Source organism: Mesocricetus auratus, unplaced genomic scaffold (assembly GCF_017639785.1).
Source record: "Mesocricetus auratus isolate SY011 unplaced genomic scaffold, BCM_Maur_2.0 Super-Scaffold_4256, whole genome shotgun sequence".
NCBI lineage: Eukaryota > Metazoa > Chordata > Mammalia > Rodentia > Cricetidae > Mesocricetus > Mesocricetus auratus.
The window spans coordinates 46,356,816-46,372,839 of NW_024429182.1; the positions used below are offsets into that span (position 1 = coordinate 46,356,816).

The 16,024-nt window shown below is 41.1% G+C and overlaps 1 pseudogene; it reads right to left on the minus strand.

Moving 5' to 3' along the window:
- Window positions 1-12,575: 12,575 nt before the first annotated feature.
- LOC106020825 lies at window positions 12,576-13,520 on the minus strand (annotated as a pseudogene).
- Window positions 13,521-16,024: the final 2,504 nt, after the last annotated feature.

The following is a 16,024-nucleotide window of genomic DNA, read 5'->3' on the forward strand; positions in this document are numbered from 1 at the left end:
TCATATAAGCAGTTCACACTCATGCATTCACAATCACATTTCATACATACCGGTGTGGCCACACCATACATTCAGAACATACATGCATCTTTCAGTCATCCTTTTTCCCTAGGTCATGATTAGTCTGTTGCAATGAAGCTTCCTTAATTGAAATCTATGTAAAAGAACAACTCCAGCCAATCCTTGAACTAAAAAGGTTAAAAAGTCCTATATGTTTTTATCATTCCTCCATTTGAGCTACAGTCATGGGGTACAGCCGTACCTACTCCTTGTAACTCTGTAGATGCAAGGTGGAGAGGCCAGGCTTTTGGCCAAAAGTTTTTAGAGATGACTCACAAAATATAACTTAAATGTAAACAAAAATTTTCATTCCATATACCTTCATCCTTTTCTTTTTCTTTACCAGTACCTCTTTACTGTTACCAATTTGTTTTTTTTTTTTTTGAGTCAGGGTTTCTCTGTATTGTTTGGAGGCTGTCCTGGAACTTGCATAAAGGTGTGTTGGGATTAAAGGCGTATGCCGCTGGGAATCTCTTGGATTCCCCTACTTCCTGACCCTGGTATCAGGCTTAGGAGGGGGAAACTCAGAAAGTCTAGTTCCTGACTTTTAATCTCATTGGCGGTTTCTGCTCCCAATGTATTATTGGTGTTATAAAATTTGATGAACAGGGAGCTGGAATGACTAACTGGCATTAACATGGGGGGGGAATTCTCACCAACGCCCATATTTCCCTTACCTGAGTGTTCAGCAATGATTGGATCATCTTTATCATGGTGAGCATTCCTAGTATCCGGAGTAGTATTGGGGTCGACATGCCTGATGCACCGTTCGGGGACCCAAATGGGCTTCTCACTTCCTGGAGGGAAAACACAAACAGCCCCTCGGACCCTAGCTAGTAGGGGAGTGGGTGGCTGCCATTTTCCTGTGATCAAATCCTTCCATCTGACCCACCCCAAGGACTGGGAGGGTTTGTTCCAATGTCTTTCCATAGCAGACAAATTATTACGGTCTATGGTCAAAAAATTTAAAATGTAAAGTATGGTGGATAACTGAATATTGGGGGAGGTAACATACTCCCCCTTTTTTATTTTCTTAAAATACTGTTTGAGAGTGGCATGGGTGCGCTCCACAATGGCCTGTCCGGTGGGGTTGTGAGGAATACCAAAAGAGTGGACAATGTGATGTTCCCTGCAAAAGGCAGCAAAGCGATTGCTGGCATAGGCAGGGCCATTGTCCCTTTTTAGGGCATCGGGTACGCCCATGTAGGCAAAGGCCTGCAGGCAATGAGAAATAACATCTTTAATCTTCTCTCCTGAGTGGAGAGAGGCAAAAATCAGTTTAGAATACGTATCCACCGAGACATGCATGTATTTTAATTTCCCTGCCTGCGGCAAGTGAGTGACATCCATTTGCCAGAGATGGTTGGCCCTGAGGCCCCGGGGATTTCCCCCTCATTGGGAGAATTATGATAAGGGGCACAATCAGGGCACTGAGAGGTAATCTGTGTAGCTATGGATAAGGGGCACCCAGTGTGAAATTTAATGGAGCGGGCATTTAGATGATACCTCTCATGGAGCTGGTGGGCCAGCTGCTCCTGAGTAAATAAGACCCTAGGGCGGGTCAAGGAGTCAGCAATTTGATTGCCCTGGGCAAGGGGTCCTGAAAGGTTAGTATGTGCACGAATAAATCCCACATAAGCAGGGTGGATGCGCTGCCAAATAAGATGTTGAAGTTGAACTAATAAGGAACGAACCTGGGAGGTTGGAAGAACATATGGAGAAGTTTCTAAAGGTCTAGCAATGTTGGCAACATAAACACTATCAGTATATAAATTAAAGGGCTCTCCCTCAAACACTTGGAAAGCCATCAAGCAAGCAAATAACTCGGCGGCTTGTGCTGACATCTGTCCTATGGGTACCCTCTTTTGCACCTTAGAAGAAACCACCACCGCGAAACCCTTGGAGGAGCCGTCTGTAAAGACTGAGCAAGCTCCAACTAGAGGGTTCTCCTTTAAAATCTTGGGAAAGATCACAGGGTGTTGTTTGAAAAAAGACATCAAGGGGCTGTTGGGATATTGGTTATCAAACTGTGCGCCTGTAGATGTAATAAACAGGGTCCACCCATCATGGAAGATCTGTAGATGTTCCACCTCCTCCTTACCATAAGGAAGGATAATTTTATCAGGACTCTTTCCAAAGGTTTGAATGCTAAACTTGTGTGCCTTCCACAACAATTGTAAAATGAGATCATAGTAAGGGGTCACTACCTTCTTAGGGGAGGCTGACAAATGTATCCAATAAATAGGACCAGTCTGCCAAAACACGGCAGTGGGCGAAAAGCTAGATGAAAGTACAACCAGAACAAGGGGCTGCCCATAATCTATACACTGACGGTGGGCTTGCTCTATACTTCTTAACAACAATTGTAGGGCTTCCCTGGCCTCTGGGGTAATCTGTCTAGGGGAAGTTGGAGCAGGATCCCCAGGAAGAATATCATAAAGTGCTTTAAGAGCCCCTGTTTTAATAGAAAGAGAAGGGCGAAACCATTGCACCTCTCCCAAAAATCTCTGCCAAACATGAAGTGTTTTTAAATTTGAACAATTGATCTGGAGTCTTTGTGGCCGGAGGCCAGTTTGTTGAATTTGATAACCCAAATAAGTATAAGGGGGTCTCTTTTGGATCTTTTCAGGAGCCAAAATAAATCCGCGGGGCTCCAGAAGTTCCTGTAGCTCTGCAAAGGCTATGTAACATTGTCTTTCTTCGGCCGCGGCCAAAAGAATATCATCCATGTAGTGGATAATGTAAAGATCAGGGAACTTACGTCTGAGGGGATCTAAACAGGCAGCTACATAAATCTGGCATATAGTTGGACTATCAGCCATCCCTTGGGGGGGGGAGCACCACCCATTGGAAGCGAAGGGCAGGCTCCCTAAAGTTAATCGAAGGAAGGCTAAACGCAAACCGAGGACTATCTTGAGAATGCAAGGGAATAGAAAAGAAGCAATCCTTCAAATCAATGACAATCAAATGCCAGTCTCTAGGAATGGCCACAGGCACAGGCAAGCCAGGCTGCAGAGCCCCCATAGGCTGCATGGTCGCATTCACGGCCCTCAAGTCTTGTAGTAACCTCCATTTCCCTGAAGATTTTTTTATTACAAATATAGGGGTATTCCAAGGGGACGTGGAAGGAACCAAATGACCTGCCTCCAATTGTTCCTGAACTAGCTGGTGAGCCGCCCTTAGTTTCTCCGCTGGTAAGGGCCACTGTTCCACCCATACTGGATCATCTGATAGCCATGTGATGGGTATGGAGGCTGGCAGCACAACAGTGACCCTCATCAAAAATGGCCAAAACCCTTCCTATCCCCTGGGGCCCTGGTCTCCAAAGGGAGGGATGCTACAGGGCAAACCTCTCCCTGTTCTAGTTTATCTAGTTCCCTCCCCGGACTCCAGCCCCTCCCTTGCGTCATCTGGGGGCCCCTGCTTTTGGACTTGGGTGCCTGAGTGGTGAGGACCACTCCCATTTCTTGCATGAGGTCCCGCCCCAGAGGTTAATAGGGAGGCCAGGCAAAACATATGGCTGGAAAAGCCCTGTGTGGCCCTCAGAGTCTTACCACTTTAGGATTCTGAGTCTTTTTGGGCACAGCCTGTCCTATTCCCTGGAGGGTCACTGTCCCTTCCTCTTTTGGCCAGGCGGGGGGGGCCAGAATTTATCTGAGAGGACAGAAAAATCCTCCCCAGAATCTAAGATGCCCCTAAAGGACTTGCCTTCTATCTTTAATGTAAGCTGGGGGCGGTTCTCCATAGTGGCTACCCAAAATGCTGCCGGGCCGGTACTTCCAAAACCTTGGTTGCCCCTTTTCTCTTTAATTTTTCTAGCCTCACAAGGAGCTGTAGGGAGGAGGAGTGTTAAAAGAAGCTTTTTCTTTTGCTAGCCACTTTGGTTTATCCCCCGCCAGTCGCCTGGGCTCTGCCACACCAGCCTGGTTCTAGATCCGCATGAGTCCCAAATAAACACACAGGAGGCTATATTAATTATGAAGCTGTTGGCCTTGTTTGTCTCTTACTGGCTAGCTCTGCCTTAAGTAATTACCCCATAATTGTTAATCTAAGTATGTTTCTTACCGGAGAATAGTTCCCGGCGTCCTACCCCCATGGCGTCACATGTTGACTCTCTTCTGTTTCCCCTTCCCAGAATCCTCCTCGACTCCTAGTCCCTCCTATCTAGGTTTTCTATTGGCCAGACAGTACTTTATTGACAAATGCACAGGCAAATAACAGGACTTCCCCAACAGAGGAGTAACTGAGCAATCCGTTCTCCTGCAGGGATGGCAACAACCCCACTGCCCACTGATGTCATTATTTTAATCTCCCCTCACTATCCTGGTCTATAACACCGGGGTGTACCTGGATGCCTCGAAGAATAGTACTGGACCGTCCCAAGAGTAGTCTGACCGTGCCTGGGGGCAATGGCCCATGCACCCCAGTAGGGAGGGCCTGGATCCCCATTTCTGGTGTTAGGATTGCCCGGGCGGAGGGAGCGACGTCCAATCCTGCACTCCCTGAGGTGGCTCTAAGGAGGTCTGAGATATGAACGGGTTGCTCTGGGGGAGAAAATGAGTCCTGCCACTGCCCAGAGCAGGGGTCATTGCCCCGTACACATTGGTTTTGGGGCCCTGGGGCAGGGCCCTCCTCCTGTTTCCCTGATTATTATTAGCAGAAAGGAAATTTCCCTCCCTGTCAGTTTTAGAGTAGCAGTTATTGGCCCAATGATATCCCCTTCGACAACGGGGGCATAAACCAGGTCTCTTGAGACCCGTAGTACTATTTTGAGGGCACTCTCTACGGCAGTGTCCCTCCCTGCTGCAGCTGAAACATGTTTTTCTCCTTCCCAGAGTAGGTCTTTCTTTCCCCACTTGGGGCCGAATAGCAGCAGCTAACACTTGGCCCTGGATGAAGTTCCCATCAATGTCCCTACAGATCCGGATATAGTCATTTAGACTTTTATTGTGATAGGGACGAAGGGCTTCCTTACAATACTTATTTGCGTTTTCAAATGCCATCTGCTTGATGACTGGCATCGCAGGCCCAATGTCCCCAAATATTCTTTCTGCTACCTGACTGAGACGGTCTACGAAGTCTTGAAAAGGTTCGGAGGGTCCTTGAAGGACTTTAGACAGATGATCCCCTCCTTCCTTGGAAGGCAATGCTTTCCAAGCCCCTTGGGCCGCTGCTGCCACTTGGGCATAGACTGCGATGTCATATTGCATTTGTTGTTGAATGGTGGCATATTGACCACTCCCGGTAAGCATCTCCACATTTCTCTGGGGCTGTCCGGGCTGTGCATTTCTTTGGGCTGTTTGGCTGCATCTTTCCTGAAACTCATCTCTCCAAATCAAATAATCTCCCCCCGACAGAGCTGCTCTGCAAAGCTGCTGCCAATCGCCAGGTGTCAAATTAAGAGACACAAAAGATTCCATTAAGGAAAGTGTAAAGGGAGCCTGTGCTCCATAATTTAAAGTTGCCTCTTTAAGTTGTTTTATATCCTTAAAATTTAAAGGGTTATGACGCCGAATGACCTGTCCAGAATTGTTCGGATCTGGAACTTCCATTACTGGGGCCACCACCGGGCAGCATTGGACCCCTCCTCTGGGTCTTCCCTCCAGGTCCGAGAAGGACTGGGTTATCTCATAGGAGGAGTCCCTTTTTTCAGAGTATGGGGAAGGGTTTCTCTCCCTGTCCTGTCTTTCCTTAATTCGAATCTTTTTTAGTTCTTTTTTAAGGGCTGCGATCTCAGCAAGTAACCGTTCCTTTTCAGACTGTGACGAGTCTGAGTCTGAGCTACTTCCATTTTCTAGGTCTGATAGAGAAGGATATAACTGATTCTGACCAGAGTCCTTCTTTTTGGGTCGTGCCCGGAGGTCTCTACCCATTTTTTTGTTGTTACTAAGAGACTCCCCCTCATCCTCACTAACAATGGAGCCTCTAGTTTCAGTCACGGTCTCTTCCTCACTCTCTTCCCCTGAACTCAAGGAGGCTTGAGTCTCAGTCTCTTGTAACTCTAAAAAAGCCTCTTTTGTGTCCTGAACTACCTGACGGTGACGAACCTTATCTGTCAAAAGTGCTCCCCTCACTAATCTCCATAAGGAGAATGTTGTAGGGGGCAAGGACTCAGATCCCTCTTTTCGTAAAAGTCTATGAAGATCACGGCGAACCTCCTCCCAATGTGGAATATTTAAGCTTCCCCCAGTAATGAATCATGGACTGGCTCGTTCGATGGATTTTAGAAAGCCTTCTAGGGTTTTAGACTTGACTGCAGTCCCATGTTCTTTAAGTAAATTTTTAGTTGATACTGTAATGATTCTAGCTTCCCGGAACTATTCCCCATAGTTTCTTAAACCCCTCCACTTACCTCGCTTTCACGATCTCAGTGGGACCTCCAATTGTCACGTCTGCTGCACGGCCTGTGTCCGAGAACGTGCAGAGGGTGTCGGGGATTGACAACACAGAGACTCGTTCAATGATATAAAGAAAACTTTAAACAGGCTCCAAAAAGGTTCAAGAAAACCTCCTAAGAAACACTCCCACCAGAGAAGCTTCTGCTCTCTCCTCTACCCTGGCTGGTTCTGCTCTGACACCAGAGGTGGATGTGTGTGGGTTTTTGAAGGTGCGGTTAGTCTTTGGACAAGGTCGAGGTCAGGGCGGTTTCCGTGGGAAGGCCTTTCCCAGGAACTTATTGTATCGTTTTTAGTAAACATGTTTTTACTAAACATTGTCTTACAGCTGCCTACTCCCAGGCAGAAGGGGAAGTGGGTCTCTGCTCAAGGTCTGGTGTTCCCACAAAGAGTGTCAGCCCAAGGAGAGTGTCAGCCTAAGCTGTAGGAAAAGCCCAAAAGTCTCCCAAGATGGGTGGCTGCTGAAGACTGTTTAGAAAAGATACAACCGAAACATTCCACACTTGTTCAAATGTTTCAGGAGAAAACCTAGCTGGTCATTCAGGTACTCAGGCAGGAGGGACTCAGAGAGAAGCAGTTCTGCAGACAGCTCAGGCTGGGGCCTAGGACAGTGGCCTCAAAAAACCTTTTTAATGAATTTGCATATTAACTTTTGGTAATAATTGTAATAAAAAAGAGGCAAAGACTGATATTGGGGTTCAAGCCTCAAGAAAATCAGCCAGCTACTAGTTCTTACCTCTACCACAGACTTAAAGGCAATCCCAGCTCAACCAAACCTCAGACTGTAATCGCAGACTGCTATGCTCTCCTCAACATGGCTGGAGATACCTGAGACTGAATGCCTGTTCTGAGACCATGCTTCTGTGATTAAAGATGTGTGATCCCAGATGCTGGAATCAATGCCATGAGGTCTGTTACTCTTCACTCTTGTGTAGGTCATGGTGGCCTTGAAATAACAGAGATCCATGTACCTCTTAATCCTGAGTCCTGAGATTAAAGGTGTGCCCCACCACTGCCTGATCTCTATAGCTTGTGACTGACTTTGCTTTATAAATATTCAGGCATAAACAATATATAAATACATCATGACATTTAACTTTCTCTACTGCGTTCAATTCTCAACAGGCCTCCCCAGTTTATTAAACAAAACCTCATCATTCACGTGTAAACACTCTTAAATACCCAGTTCACATACATTTCCATTTGCTTTCCTTTCAGTAAGCATCTGGATATTCTTGCTTGATGTTAGTTTGAAAATAGGAAGCCTAATAAATAATTCCTCTAAAACAGAAAAGTCATTTTCTGTTGGAAAATTGACATATTGAAAATGAAAACTTGCTAAACCATTGTGTCCCCAAATCTCTGCTGTGACTTTGCATCTCACTCTAAATAAAACCAATTTTCATTATTATCTATGAATATCAAAGTATCTTGATTCTGAGTAAGTTAGGACCTCATATCATACCATATCACTCTCTTGCTGTTCTGTCTTCTTTTGGACATGCAAACAACATAGATTTATTGCTGTTCCTCAAAGAACAAAATGGAACCAGAAGGGTGATGAGATGTATGTACATAGATGCTGCTGCCTGGTTCTAGTCCTGACTACATATTTTACTAATTTATTTCCTGGAGACTTATATAGTATCTATTTATATTAGTCCATTTCTGTAACGTGTAGTTTTCCTGCCAGCTGCCTGGGTTCCACTGCTGTTTCAGCCACCAAATTACACACAGGATACTATATTATTTATGTAGCTGTTGGCCATTTTCTTGGTTTCTTATCAGCTACCTCTGACTTAATAATTAAGCCTAACTGCTAATCTAAGTATTTCCATGTGATCTTCTCTTACCATAGAAAGGGTCCAGACCTCTTATTTCTCCTGCATCCTACCTCGTGACTGACTGAGCCTCTGCTTCCCAGAATCCTACTCGACTCCTAGTCCCACCTATCTTCCCTATTGGCCAACAGTGCTTTATTTAATAAAACAATAGGACAACATATACACAGATGGACCTCCCCATCACATTTATTTATAAATTAGTGAGCAATCTCTTCTTCCTGAAGTGTTTGTAAAGAAAAATGAATCAAAATATATGATCATCAATATGTATTAGTTACCAATGCTATTCATGATCATCATGACCAACACTATAGTCATTATCTCATCAATACACCCACCATTATCACTTTTACTAAAATAACCATATGTAACATGATCTCCATTGTTAGATAACCATAACAACCATCATGATCAATCTTAACAATTGGGATCTATCACCAAATCATCATCATTTGTCCCTGAAATTATGAAATTCGCAAGTAAATGAACACAGCTAGAAAAAAGTCATCCTTAGTGAAGTAACATTCATTTTAGTAGACAAATATTGTTCTTTTTCTCTTAAATGTTGATGTTAGGTATTAATCATTCTATCACTATGCTTCAACAAAAGAGATATTTTTAGAGTAAGTGAATAGGTGAGATATTTTCCTAGGAATGGAAATAGAATATATAGTTATGGAGAGATAGTGGAGACATTGGAAGGTTGACAATTTTAGTTAGGCATCAGCTTGAATTCTCCATGTTCAATGTGCTGTGTAAGAGGTATCTTCAGTAATAGGACCTTACCTCCTAACTAGCATTCAGTGTACTGAAATATACTCTGCATACTACAAGAGGAGAAAGGTAGCCAGCAGCCCACTTACAAACACTATGATTTACATCAGTGATCTGCCTGCATGATACACGCTTGTGCAATAGTGGCACAAATGTTTTAAGACCAACAAAGTACTCTCTGGTTGTGTTTAAAGCCCACTGTATAAGCTGGAACCCATTTCAGACACGGCTCAGGTAGACAAAAAAGAAAAAAATCCCTGAGAATTATTAGTTCATGGTCCTATTGAAAAACCAAATAGTATTCTGGTAAGATACCATAGCAATAAAATAAGTCCTATTGATATTCTGCTATACCTATTGATCAGTGTCTTGCACAACCATCACCAGAGAAACTTCCTTTGTAACACCTGGAAACCAATACAGAAACCCACAGCTGTACAAGGACCAGGTAGTGCAAGACTTAGGAACATTTAATTCTGTCTACATTGGATATCTTCAGGAAACCCCTCCTCTTAGCTCTCAGGGAATTCTGTGAAAGAGGATGCAGAAAGATTTTAATATCAAGAAGAGATGAATGATAAATTGTTCCAAGAAAATATTATCTTTCTGACACAACAGGATGACTAATGTACATATGAAACCACAGAGACTGTGGTAGCATGCACAGAACCTACAGAATATAGCAGATAGGGTCCCAATGCTAAGAAAGCAAAATGGACTCCCACCCATAACCAAGAAGAAATCCCCAATTGACATTCACTTGCAAAGGAATATTCAGTTTTTTTCCAATTGATTCTCATGGGTTACATTTATTAAACTTAAGAGTAGGGCCCATGTATAGCAATAAAGGGCCAACACAAAATGAACTCAGAGTAGACTTTTTTTTACTACTTCCTCTCCCATGCTTGCATTATGTATTGAAGTTTCAGATTCATTTTTTGTGTTTATGAACTTGAGTGGTGTGTGTGTGTGTGTGTGTGTGTGTGTGTGTGTGTGAGTGTGTGTGTCCTTTGGCTTTTCTGTTTTATTATGTTGTGTTTGCCTGTTTGTAAAAAATAATATATTGTATTTTCCATCAATTTAAACAACATATAACTTTTAATGGTGCAAGCCATTCATGATTTGAGCAGTAGTATGATCAGAAGATTAATATTTCATCTTATAAAAACAAGTAGTCGACAATGTAAATAGACAACGATGTAAAGATATAGAACATTTAAAACTTACTATTTCTTGGGAATCATGGCTCATGTCAGATCTTAGAGGCTGTCAAACAGCCCAGTTAGAGTCCATGTTGTATGACATGGTTTCAAAATTAATTCCCCTTCTGGCCTCTTCTGTTTGGACCTTTGTATATAATTTAAATAGGGGATTTGTGCTAATTACAAGTTTCTGCATTCTTAGAATGGCTTTAATGTTATGGCACTGATTTGTATTTTATGACACAAAATCTGATTGACTGAATGTTCCATGTGACTTTGGAAAGCATATGCATCTTGTAGATCACAAAGAATGTCTATAATTTTCACTTGGTTAATAGTATATTTTTTAGATTTATTTTCATTTGGTTGTTGTATGTGAAGACTGGCTGTCTTCAAACTTGCAATCTTTCCACCTCTGTTTCTTTTTTTTTTTTTTTTTTTTTTTTTAATCATTTTTTATTTTAATTTTAAATAGCTTGTTTCACATGTCAATCCCAGTTCCCTCTCCCTCCCCTCCTCCCGCACTCCCCTTCCACCCTCCCTCCCACCCTATTGCCAAATCCTTCCACATAGGGGATGTCTAGAGTCTATCATTTCACTCTTGGTAGGGTCAAGGCACTCCCCTAAGAGTCCAGGCTGAGAGAGCATCTCTCTTTGTGCCATAGGCACATGAAGACAGATTGTATACCAGGGATAGACACTGATCCACAGCTCAGAGCCCCATAGGTTGCCCAGGCCTTCTCACTGACACTCACATTTGGGGGGTCCAGATCAGTCCCATTCTGGCCTCCCCACTGTCGGTCTGGGGTCCAAGAGCACTCCCCTGTTCAGATCAGCCGTCTCTGCTGGTTTTGCCAGCCCATTCCTTGCCAATTTGCTCATCACTCCTCTCTCTCTGTCACTGGGTTCCTTGGGTTCAGTTCAGTGCTTAGTTGTGTGTTTGCCTCTGCTTCCATCAGTCCCAGGATGAAGGCTCCCGGATAGTTATAGACATCAAGTTCATTATCAGGAATGGGCATTCGAGGTGGTCCTTCCACTATTGCTTAGCTTGCCAATTGATGTTATACCTTTAGATCACTCGAGGTCACTCTGGTGCCTGATCTGTCTTCGATCCTATGATTCCCTCTTCCCCCTATTTTACCCCCACCCCCTCAACTTCCTGAGAATACAGACATGAGCCACAATTCCAAATAATAGTGGCTTCTTTGGTCATGTGGCTTCTGTGGTCATGTCTGTTAAGTATATGCCTTTATTATGGAGAAATTATACTGTTTAAGACTTAGTCACTGAACTTGGTGATTTGATAATATTATGCAAAATCTCTATATCTTCCTACAAAGAGAGGCTTATATTATTGTAGTAGAAAGGACTGTTGAAAACTCACAGAAAAATATGTTTAAAGGCATGTGTTACAAGCAATGTACATTATTTAAAATTTTTGAAAATTGTAAGCAGCTCATGATAATATTACTGATACCTAGAATTTTAAGATAAATGTAAATCTAAGTTATATTCCTAATGCAAAATTATTTAATAGGCACTTTATTCAAGAGAATTGGACCGGTAATATTTGTATTTTTACATATAATACTATAACAAACAACTTGAGGTTTTCTGTTGGTTGAAAGTCCTCAAGTCACTCTCTACACAGCTTATATCACTAGAGAATGATCTCATCATAGAACCACACAGATAACAGGCCCTCTTGCAGCCAGTTGGTTCTCAAAGTACAGGACTAAACAAGTGATGCAAAAGATATTGTGGCACTGCCCTCCCTGTTTCCTGCGTATTATCTTGTTGGTTTAAAGCTTCCTTGAGTCAGTCAAAGTTATCATTCCTGGAATAGATTCCTTTCTGAATCCTGTTCTTGTTAATTTTTGTTAACAGTGCACCTCTTCTTACTTTTCAGGTATTTTAATGATAATGTCCTTCTGTGATCAATAATTTTTAAGAAGTCCTTTTACATTTCCTGGATCCCAAACACTACAGATAATCACATTATTTTGCCATTTTATATAAAACTCATAGAATAAGATAAATCTTTCCTTTCTTAGCTATGTAAAGCCATACACTTAACATTATTTCCTGCATATGTACTTGCATATCCTTCTCTTACAAAACTAATCACTAAGTCTAAACATAGCACAAAGTAAAGAATGTCACCATATGTAGGGACAATTTTTGCACTATATGTTCTTTGTTTCTTTATGAACATCATTTCAACATCAGCTGAGACTACTTTTATAGTGGCACAGGGATTCGCTTTAGATAAGACTTAACTTTGTTACATGCTATTTTTCCTATGTTATCAGCTTTGGGGAGAGAGAATTCCTGTTAAAAATTTTCCCTATAGCACCTTTCATCACACTGTTCCTCAGAGTATAGAGGAGGGGGTTGAGAAATGGGGTTCCCAGTGTGTACACCAGAGAGATGAATTGATCTTTCTTGGTGTTGTAGTTGGAATTAGGGCATAGGTACATGAAGGCACAGCATCCATACTGCACCACAGTAAGGAGAGAGGAACAGGTGTTGAAGGCCCTGTGGCAGCCAGCTGCTGAGTGGAGTTTGAGCACAGCAGCCACTATCAAGGCATAGGTTGTAGCAATGAAAAAGAAAGGCACAGCAATGGCTAGTGTAGCTGCCACTAGAACAGAGAGCTCATGGATATGACTTGTGGCACACATAAGACACATCACAGGTGGAGTATCACAAAAGAAATGTTCTATTTACCTGTCCTGACATAATGGAAGACAGAATATGAATACCACAAGCTGTAAGGACAGGAATAAGCCAATGACCACAGAAGCCACAACCAAGCAGACACAAATAGTTACAGTCATGATGAGAGGATACTATAAGGGATGACAGTTGGCAACATATCTGTCATAAGCCATAACAGCCAGAAGAAAGTAGTCAGCACTACCAAGTCCAATAAGCAAAACCATCTGAGTAGCACAGCTCAACAGAGTGATGGTCTTCTCTGACTGTAGGGTGTTGGCCAGCATGTGGATGACCACCATTGCAGTGTAGCATAGCTCTATCCCTGAGAGGCTACCTAAGAAATAGTACATGGGCATATGTAGGCAGAATTCTGTCTGGATGGAGACCACAATGAGAATATTCCCAGAGATGATCAATGCATAAGCCAGGCTGACTCCAAGGAAGCATAGCATACGTAGCTCAAAGCTGTTGGGATAGGCTAGGAACACAAACTCCATAAATACTGAGTGGTTCTCCCAGATCATTGAGTTCACAGTTGTTCTCTTTAGAGTGTAAAAATAATTGTCAGATTGCAAATTTACCTTATTTTACATTGCTAATCAAATCTGGATTTAGATGCAAGACATAAAAATACTTAATCTTTTTAGTTATATGAAATCAGTTACATGAAAATCTACAAGTTAGTTTCTATCTGCAAACAGTTTGGTAGTGAAAGACTGTTAGCCAAAAGTATCAGATCAAATGTGTTTGATACACAAAGGTTTTTTCAGAAGACATGGAGGAGCAACTAAGTACTTTTTGTAAACTTACTAGTAAGTATCAAGTAATTCATGGGTCAAATCCATTCAAGTGTGGTAGGGAAGAATTCCACCAATTTAGTTACATGCATAATTACTTTTTATTGATTTCACTTATATGTATATTTGCTGTCCTCTGATGCATTAAATCTGTGACATGTAAATGTCATAGTCACAGATAATCATAAGATAGAATATTAAGAAGGAGAGAAATAAGCAAGAAAGAAATTATGAGAGAAATGATATTGAGGCAAATTTGTTTTCAATTAGGATTTGACAGTGGCATAGACAAGATACAGATAATGGTGTCCACCTTTTTTGTGTCTCTAGACTTACCCAGTCAGGACAGAAATGATAGCAACACATATTTATTTTACCTTATGTTTCATCCTAACATAGTAAACACATGAACGAAACTACTGGAGGTGCTATAAAAAGTATTCTGTGTATTTGCACAGGATTTTAGAGGACCTGTGTCTTCTAAAGAAGACCAACTGTCTTTTTCACACCTACCTTCATTTTCCAAGAGCAAATGGGAAATTGTACTTTCCTAGAAAGTCAAACAGAACAAAGGATATAAAGTGACCTCAAAATTTTAGTAAACAGGTACAACATTAAAGAATTCTCTTTTTACTTCTTCTTTTCAACAAATCTATATTTATGAAAGCCAAAGAAAGATGTTCTGTAACCTTATTTCTATTTGCCAAATTTTAATATTGGTCATTAATCAATATAGTCTATAAAAGAAATCTGTTTCCAAGTACCCTTCCTCAATAGAACTATTTGCAGAAAGCTATGTCACATACATCTTAGTCATGGATAACTCTCTGTTATTATCATAGCTAAGTAATGGTCATTGATTTATTACTTCTCCTGCTTTCCCTGAATTTCAAAAATGTTTTAAATAATTTCCCTGATGCTTAATACTCTACATATTTCCCTACAATATAAAGAGGAAGGGTAAAATATGAATATGAAACCAATGTTGATTGTGAATAAATAATATGACTTGTATAATTCTACCAAATCTCTATAATGTTAGGGAATATGGAATTTGTCTGAATTTCATTTTTTCTTACTTGAAATATGTAGATGATAATTATACATAATTCAAATATTATTAAGAATTGAAGTGGGATAGTAATATAAAATATCTATAAGAATCTAGAAAACCTAACCTAATTATCTGTAAGTTCAAGGTCAACCACCTATTTATATTTTCATATTTCTATTACACCATGGAAATGATAAATAAGTTTATACAAAAAATTGCACACTAAATACATAAATATTCCATGAAAACTGTAATTTTATTTCCAATTTGAGATTATTACATAATTAAATGTTTTTTAGTACTCTTAATAAAAATAACCTGTATCCTATATTTTAACTGCACTGCAAAACATTTTATTAACTAAGCACTTAGCATTTTTGTGTTTAAAATAAACAGATATCTAAAAGTAGCCTAACACCTGTCTGAGGATGGAGGACTTTGAAGTCCATGCCAGAGTGATGAGTTCTGAGGTTTAAATCCAACAAACATGTATCATCTTAATAGTACAGTTAATTAAATATTCACATGGAGATTATGTGAGACCATCAATTATTAGTGCTGAGAGGGGAAGCAGAAATTATCTAGTAAAGTTTTCAGCAGATACTTGAACCTTAAGAAAGCTTCAGCACATGAGGACATCTTCAATACACAATGAATCCACCAAATTTCTAATTCTTGCTTCAGTATTATAAGGGAGGATTCTCTGAAATTTTTTCTGTGATCAACTGAAACTAGATTCTACATGACTTACATCTACTCTGCCTCAACACTGTTACATTTTCTTTACAGAAACACTTCAGACACTAAGTTACTATTCCTTTAGTCCTTTTAGTACTTTTAACACCATGGTTTGGGTGTTTGTCCCAATTTAGGTATGTTTCTCTGTCTTATACCTAGAGGAAGCACAACATCACTAACCAAGAATGACTTGAGAAGGGGTATCCCTGCATAGTCTTGACACCCTGATAATCTAGGTTAGAATAGCACACTGCTAATGTCTAGTTAGTGTCACACAAAGAGATTATTGCTTTCATATTCAGAAGACCTGAATTAGACCCCCAGCAGCATAATCCATTGGGATGCCCTTGTCACAAAATTGCTTTTTAAATATATAAATACTAAAATTAACCTAATGGTGTTGTGTTCAGTGAAACAGGGGGTTGCAAACACTTGGCTT